The sequence below is a fragment of the Ictalurus punctatus genome, chromosome 28, assembly GCF_001660625.3.
Source record: "Ictalurus punctatus breed USDA103 chromosome 28, Coco_2.0, whole genome shotgun sequence".
NCBI lineage: Eukaryota > Metazoa > Chordata > Actinopteri > Siluriformes > Ictaluridae > Ictalurus > Ictalurus punctatus.
Genome location: NC_030443.2, coordinates 2371663 through 2379254, shown reverse-complemented (window position 1 = coordinate 2379254; position 7592 = coordinate 2371663). Strand labels below are relative to the sequence as shown.

The following is a 7592-nucleotide window of genomic DNA, read 5'->3' as shown; positions in this document are numbered from 1 at the left end:
CTGCGCTCTGAGCGTTCAGGGCGACAGCGCGGTCACCAAGGTGACTCCTGCCATCTGTCCCCCCGTGTGTGTGGGCGGAGGCCTTCGGTCAAGTGCATATGGTCACTAATCTACAGCACACACTCAACCAGACCGTGTGGCACACACCTTATGGTGCCCTCTGAAACTGGGTCATGGACCAGCTGCGTGTGTGTGTGCGCGCTGAAAGGTAAGTGTGTATGGAAAGGACACACACTCACACCATGATATAGATGCGGAGGTGTCAGTCTTGCTTTTTCAGACGATACAATATATAAACGGTTCGGTTAAACAAGTAACGATTCAACTCGTCACCGATTCGATTCAACATCGATGCGTTTTGATTCAGCGCTGATGCGATTCGATTCATCACAGATTACCATTTCATTCAGCATGGTTGGATTCAACGCTGATATGATTCGATTCATATCATGATTCTGATATGATTCGATTGACGCTATTCGATTCAACGCTGACCAGATTCAGTTCGTCGACAATTTGAATCGACACCAATATGATTCTATTTAGCACTGATTAAATTTGATTAAGCGATTTGGTTTGACACGGATATGATTCGATTCAGCATCAGTATGGTTCTATTCAGCACAGATGCCGTTCGATTCGGCACGGATGATCCGATTCGATTCAGCAAGGATACAGTTTGATTCGACACCGGTAAGATTCAATTGATCACTCATTTGATTCAACAACTGTACAATTTTCTTTAGCATTGAAACGATTTTTTTTTTCATTTGATACGACTCGATTGAGCATTGACCCGATTTGATTCAACACCAGACGATTCGATTCAGCACTAAAATGATTTGATTCAGACCCCGTATGACTTCAATTTAACATTGATCCAACTTGTAATGATTTGATGTAAGCATCGATTCGATTCAGCTCAGCACATGATTCGGTTCTGGCTCAATCCAGTATGAATCAGTATCAGTTTGTATTTTTGATTCTAATCGAATCTTCGCTGACACTGGTACGAGTGTATGAGGCGCGGCGGGAGATCGGATACAGGACAGGTAACAAATTAGCAAACATCCGTAAATATAAATTTATGACGTGAACTATTAGGAGAGGAGTCTCTCTGTGATCTTCGTCTGTTGAATATGTTCCTCTTGCTTTCTGAATATCGGTATCCCCTAACTAGAGGAATGGCTTCAAATACAACTGGGGTTGAGTCGATTTTATCAAGTCTGATGACGCGTGCTGTGTTAGAAGGTAAATAAAGTCCAGAAACTTTTGGTAAATAAAAGAACGTGAGCGTTTGAGTCTGTAATTGTGTACAACCAGCGACTGCGTGTGGTGTTTGAGAAAGGGTGGCGCTTTTTTTTTTTTTTTTCCTCCCCTCAGTGTCACGTCTTGAAAATGGCGCGAATCCAAAATGCCAGGTAAAGCCCTCTCGAGCCCCAGAAGGAGAATAGGCAATTATCGGTTGTGATGGACTCTTAATTGATTTCAGCTGTCTCTACGTGTTTGTATTGAGTGCGCACGAGGACGCGATAAGTCAGTAATTGATTCATTTTTTTTTCTTAATGCTTTTCCGAGCCGCGTGATGTATTCGTAAACAGCCCATTAGCATGGATGTAATGGTAATGACAGAGGTTAGGCTGATTAGCGTAATTAACACTGAGCAGGGTAAACAAAGACTCGCTGTGTGTTTTTAATAAAAAGGTAGAGTGGCAGGAGTGCACTTGCGTGAGGTGTGGAGTGAATTAATCAGCGGGAAGGTTTCTGAGACGATGGGATTGGGGGATGGGCGTGGTTGTAGCTTGGGTTGGTGGATTTTATATTGTGAAAACATCAGTGATTTGTTCCTAAGTCGTTAGTCTGACAGTAACAGTTATGCTTCATCGGTCAGACACTCTTGAGCCTTCGTTTCTCTACAGTATAAATGTGTTTTCTGAGATGAACACACCCCAGAAGGCTCGAGTGTGATGGCGCAGTCCGTTAATGGAACACGCGCGCGCACGCACGGACACGTGGGGTTGGTGATGAGGGTTACACACGCGCTGTTAAATACGCGTGTCGAACACGGATTAGAGCGAACGCTCGTTTACACCGCGCGCTTTGCTTTGAAGCGAGCTGCTTGTCATTCAATTCATTAATGTGATGTTCCTGCTTGTATAAAGCATGAAGGCCGGATTTTAGCAATTAGTGCTGCGTGATCTTGACAAAATCTTTCAAGAGCCTTGAGATTTAAATAATTTACATTTGAAGTACACACCTGTTCCCAACCGCTTACCCCCAGTGCGCTCTATTCCCAACCGCTTACCCCCAGTGCGCTCTATTCCCAACCGCTTACCCCCAGTGCGCTCTATTCCCAACCGCTTACCCCCAGTGCGCTCTATTCCCAACCGCTTACCCCCAGTGCGCTCTATTCCCAACCGCTTACCCCCAGTGCGCTCCTATTCCCAACCGCTTACCCCCAGTGCGCTCCTATTCCCAACCGCTTACCCCCAGTGCGCTCCTATTCCCAACCGCTTACCCCCAGTGCGCTCCTATTCCCAACCGCTTACCCCCAGTGCGCTCTATTCCCAACCGCTTTCCCCCAGTGCGCTCTACTCCCAACCGCTTACCCCCAGTGCGCTCTATTCCCAACCGCTTACCCCCAGTGCGCCCTATTCCCAACCGCTTACCCCCAGTGCGCTCCTATTCCCAACCGCTTACCCCCAGTGCGCTCTATTCCCAACCGCTTACCCCCAGTGCGCTCTATTCGCAACCGCTTACCCCCAGTGCGCTCTATTCGCAACCGCTTACCCCCAGTGCGCTCTATTCGCAACCGCTTACCCCCAGTGCGCTCTATTCGCAACCGCTTACCCCCAGTGCGCTCTATTCGCAACCGCTTACCCCCAGTGCGCTCTATTCGCAACCGCTTACCCCCAGTGCGCTCTATTCGCAACCGCTTACCCCCAGTGCGCTCTATTCGCAACCGCTTACCCCCAGTGCGCTCTATTCCCAACCGCTTACCCCCAGTGCGCTCCTATTCCCAACCGCTTACCTGCAAAATTTACCTGGTGGGTGGAAGTTATATATTTATTTAATAGGATGTAGATGTTTTTTCCTCCAATCAAGTTTCACTAGAAAGCGTTCTAGACGGTGCCTTGACGGGAAACCGAGCTGAAACAGATGGAGAGATGTCAGTTTGTGATGATGATCTGCAACGTGCCGTATATGGGGGGGGGGGGATACAGAATGACATTTGGAGGATGAAAAACCCCCGGAGATATTTCACTCGTAAACGCAGCCTGACACATGACACAACGGCTTACATCTTCTCTCCCGCCTCCCACGTTCCAGTACACCTCCAACACCCACGCAGACATAATTACCATCTGCTTCACTAGTTTGTAACTTCAGCTTGAGATGAGCTCGTCATGCGCCCCAATTTACCTACAAAATCCTTCCAAGGTATTCCCGATGAAATGTGGGTTGGGAGTTTTGAAAAGAACCGAGCGAGACGAGTCGAAAGTTTTTGAGGACTATCACGTACGACGTCTCGCACGATTACAGCGGGAATGTTGACCAGGCGAGCTGGCCCCGTTACAACGGAGACGTCAGGGTGAATCATTCAGAGACAGCGGTGATTAAGTCCAAACGGGAGCATCCGGAAACTGCATGGAGGATGTTCAGAACATAACAGAAAGGAAGGAAGACATTGTTTTTACTTTGCGTACTATAACAATGATATTTTCACGTTATTTGACCAGGTGCACAGCTCCAGGGTTTGATCCCGAGCAAGTGTTCTCGACGTGTCCACCTCGCCTCACGTGGTGTTCTGTATTTTACACGTTTCGCCTTATTCTGAACATCTCCGACTGTCCACCTCGTTCCGTTCCAGCCCAGTGTCTTTCGCAGTCGTGTGTGCTTTTGTGCATAACTGATTTTAATGACGTTGCTTGGAAACCGGTGCTTAGCAGTGGGTTTAGTTCAGCGGGTCGGTGCTCGGTCACGGCGGCACTAGCGCACACGTTTCACTCATCCCAGTTCAGATCACTCCTGCTCATTCAGAAACTCCTGCTGGTTTGTGACGACTGGCGTGTGCTGGGGGAATCGGTCAGTGTTGTTCACTGAGTCGGTGGAATAGAAGCTGCTGATTCGTTAGAGCAAACGATTCGTTCGACTTAACGAGTTGCTTGGTGTTCATTTGCATTTTTAAAAAATTTCTTACAAATGGGACCTTTTTGTTTCAATTCCAGCTGAAGGATTGTCTAGGTGGGTGTGGCCGTTTGACTGACAGGACGATTTGGACGGCCGAGCGACGTCATCCATGCAGACGGGGGAAATGGACGCGAGTCACTAATTACTCTGAGGTTATACTGCGTCGTGGCTCGTTAGAGCAACATTAACGTTCTTCGTAATGGAGCTGAGGAATTTCGCTTCCCTGGGGTTTGGAATTATTCTGTTTTAATAAAAAAAATAATCATTGTGTGTAGCAGCATTAAAGAAATCCAGGCTTCGGTCAGGATCCCTAATGAGCGAGCCAGAGGCGACGGTGGTGAGAGACGTCTCTCCTGACAGCATGAGGGAGAAACCTTGAGAGAGGCTGAGCTCCAATTCAATCCCATCAATTTGGGGAAAATTGGTTTTATGATTTTCATGGTTTTATAGCTTCCATTTGCATCTCTCCATCCAACTCGAGCCTTCAGTTATTTATTAATAACTACCATTTGTCATTTTCTGCATCTTCTCTCTCTCTCTCTCTCTCTCTCTCTCTCTCTCTCTCTCTCTCTCTCTCTCTCTCTCTCTCTCTCTCTCTCTCTCTCTCTCTCACATACAGTACAGGTATGAAGTAGCAAGAAGTAAAGCCGGGGCTGCTTTTCTTCCTAGCCAAGGCTGTAGATTCTTGCAGCCAATCAGTGACAACCATGGTAATCAGGTGATTACACAGAGACACGCCCCTTAGATCTCCCTTAGTTTTGAATGACAATTTTCATGTCATCAGCAATGATTTGAGAAGGAGCATGCGCAATACAGCTGCAGGTGTAATGAACACGAATGAGGTGGATTATTTATAGATGTGCGCGCACACACACACACACACACACACACACACACATTCTCACACACTCTGTCCTATTCGCATCGCTAATATCACAACCAGCTGTCACTGCTCTGTTCTACTCCTGTGTTCTCTCTCTCTCTCTCTCTCTCTCTCTCTCTCTCTCTCTCTCTCTCTCTCTCATACTTTTTAAACTCTGGAACTGGGACAGCTCTTATCTTCATCCCTGATTGGCTCCTGGCACCGTTGTCATGGTTCCTCGTCTCTGAATCCTGCCCTAGCCGACTTGGCAGATACGAAAAGCGGCCAACAAAACGGCGGTGAATTATTTAGCCGCTAGCCCGTGCCAAGACTTCAGATTTGAACCGGTTTTGTTTTGTTTTTTTGTTTTTTTAAATCTGTGAAGTATGGTGTGTGAGAGAGAGAGGGAGAGAGAGATTGACTGAAACATTATACACAGTGACAGTTCATAATTATAGATTTGTGAAATGACAGATATTGTAAACAGGCAACTTGTAAAGTGTGTGCAGTATTTATGATGCCAATAATCCTCTGACGAGCAGCTTTACATTCCAGTATTGTGTATCTTATCGACTGAGCTGCTGCTTTAAGGTGTGTGCGTGTGTGTGTGTGTGTGTGCGACCCTGCACTGACTTGCTCGACAGGAGGTGTATTTATATACTTGCTGACGCTCGAGGCCGTTTAGAAAACAGACCGACACGCCATTTTATCATCCTTTCTGCCTCTGTTTGCTGTTATTCCTGATCCCTCACTAGTCCCCAAGAACATATCAGGATGCTGATAGTGAACCGTGTGTGTGTGTGGGTGAGGGAAGAGAGACAGGATGTACTGTAGAGTTTGCACGCGCGCACACACACACGCGCGCGCACACACACACACACACACACACACACACACACACACACACATCATCTTAATGATGCTCAGTTATTTGAGGAACTTCTCCTTGTGTGATTAATAGACTGAAACAGAAGATAAGGGGTGGTGTGTGTTGGGGGGCGGGGGGTGTGTGTGCAGGTTTTAAAGTACGGCTCAGGAATTCTTTTTAAAATATCGCCATAGCAACTGTGATGTATCTAACTCTGGGGGTAAAGGAGGAGGTTTGTTGTGAATGTTGTTGGACTTTGCCGGTTGTTGATTAGAGCGTTAATCAGAACAGCGGTGTCGGTAAACCTTCTCCCTCTTCATCAATGTGCTTCAGATCATCATTCCATCATTCCAGTTTCCTCCATGGGGGATACGATGTGGGGTGGGATTTGTTTGTCTTTATTTATTTCTCTTTATTTAATTGGTTTAGTTTTCCTTTAACAGTACTAACACAGACGGGAACCTATTTACCTTTTTATTTATCCATCCTTATTCATTTTTGGGTTTTTTCATTATCTTTTACAGTATGACCAAAGCTGGAATTGCATCATTTTGTTCTTTGTTTATTTTTTTCATCTCTTTGTTTATATGTATTTATCCTTACTTGATTTGTTTGCTTGTTTTGTCTTTATTTCTCTTCATTTCTTTTTTTTTTGTTTTTGTTTTTTTTGTTTACTATGCTAACAAAGATGGGACTGAGCTATTAATTTAATTAGTTGTTAGTTTTAGGCTATGTGTGTGTGTGTGTGTGTGTGTGTGTGTGTGTGTGTGGTTTTTTTTTTACTTGTTCCCTGAGATTAATGCACTCATTAATGGTGAAATGCATGTTTTCTTAAATGAATTGTTGAAATGTTTAATTTTTTAAAGAATTATAAGGGCTAAATGGCACCACATATTAATCACTTTTGTTTTTATTTCTTTATTCTTTTTGATAGATGGATGGATGGATAGATGGATCCATCAATCCATCCATCCAGCATGGAGATGGATATAGACACCAGCATTAGACAGCTGTTCAGCAGACGCTCGGGTCACTGTGTGTCCTCAGAGCAGCAGTGACGGTGACATGGTAGTGTGTGTGGTGTTGGATTGAGTGTATCAGGTACTGCTGGGGTTTAAACACATCAATACCACTAAAAAAAAAATTTAAAAACAAGTCCATCTCCAGCGAGCAGCAGCCCTGTGGTCAAAAACCGACAGTGATGAACAGGATGGAGAAGCGTTTAAGATGCGCTGTGCATGGAAAAGCAGATGGACCGGGACCGCACTCTGTCACTCGGTGGCCTTTCGAGTCAACACTGATGGTCAATAGCAGGTGTGTGTGTGTGTGTGTGTGTGTGTGTGTGTGTGTACTGAAAACACTGGTGTTGAATGACTGATTATTTCTGGCAAAAAATTTGTTCCAGGAAGTGTGACACACAGATCCTCACACAGCGGTGTATTCGAAATAAAACACGAGGGTGTGCTGTTAATGGGAAATCATCAACAGGGGGGTCGTGTGCTGCAGCCTGACCCGAATCCGAGTCACTACGGCCTTCCCCAAGCCGCTCGCTTCCCATCAGTGTTTTGTTTCTCTTACAATACAGTGATTTTCCCAACGCTCCCAATTTTTATTAATTAAAGAGCATGTGGTTTATTCATTTATAGTTACATTACCGGTCAAAAGTGTACA

General features: G+C 45.5%; 1 protein-coding gene across 5 annotated transcripts in view; it reads left to right on the top strand.

Annotated features, from left to right (window-relative positions):
- klhl13 (kelch-like family member 13) overlaps nt 1–5866 on the top strand; it is a 38516-nt gene extending 32650 nt beyond the window's left edge. For all 5 annotated transcript variants that reach the window (XM_017460091.3, XM_017460089.3, XM_053677022.1 and 2 more), the window contains 2 exons: nt 1–693; nt 4230–5866. The exon at nt 1–693 is cut by the window's left edge and continues 1695 nt beyond it. The gene's annotated coding sequence lies outside the window, so the exon portion shown is untranslated. The remainder of the gene's footprint in view (nt 694–4229) is intronic.
- The last annotated feature ends 1726 nt before the right edge of the window (nt 5867–7592 follow it).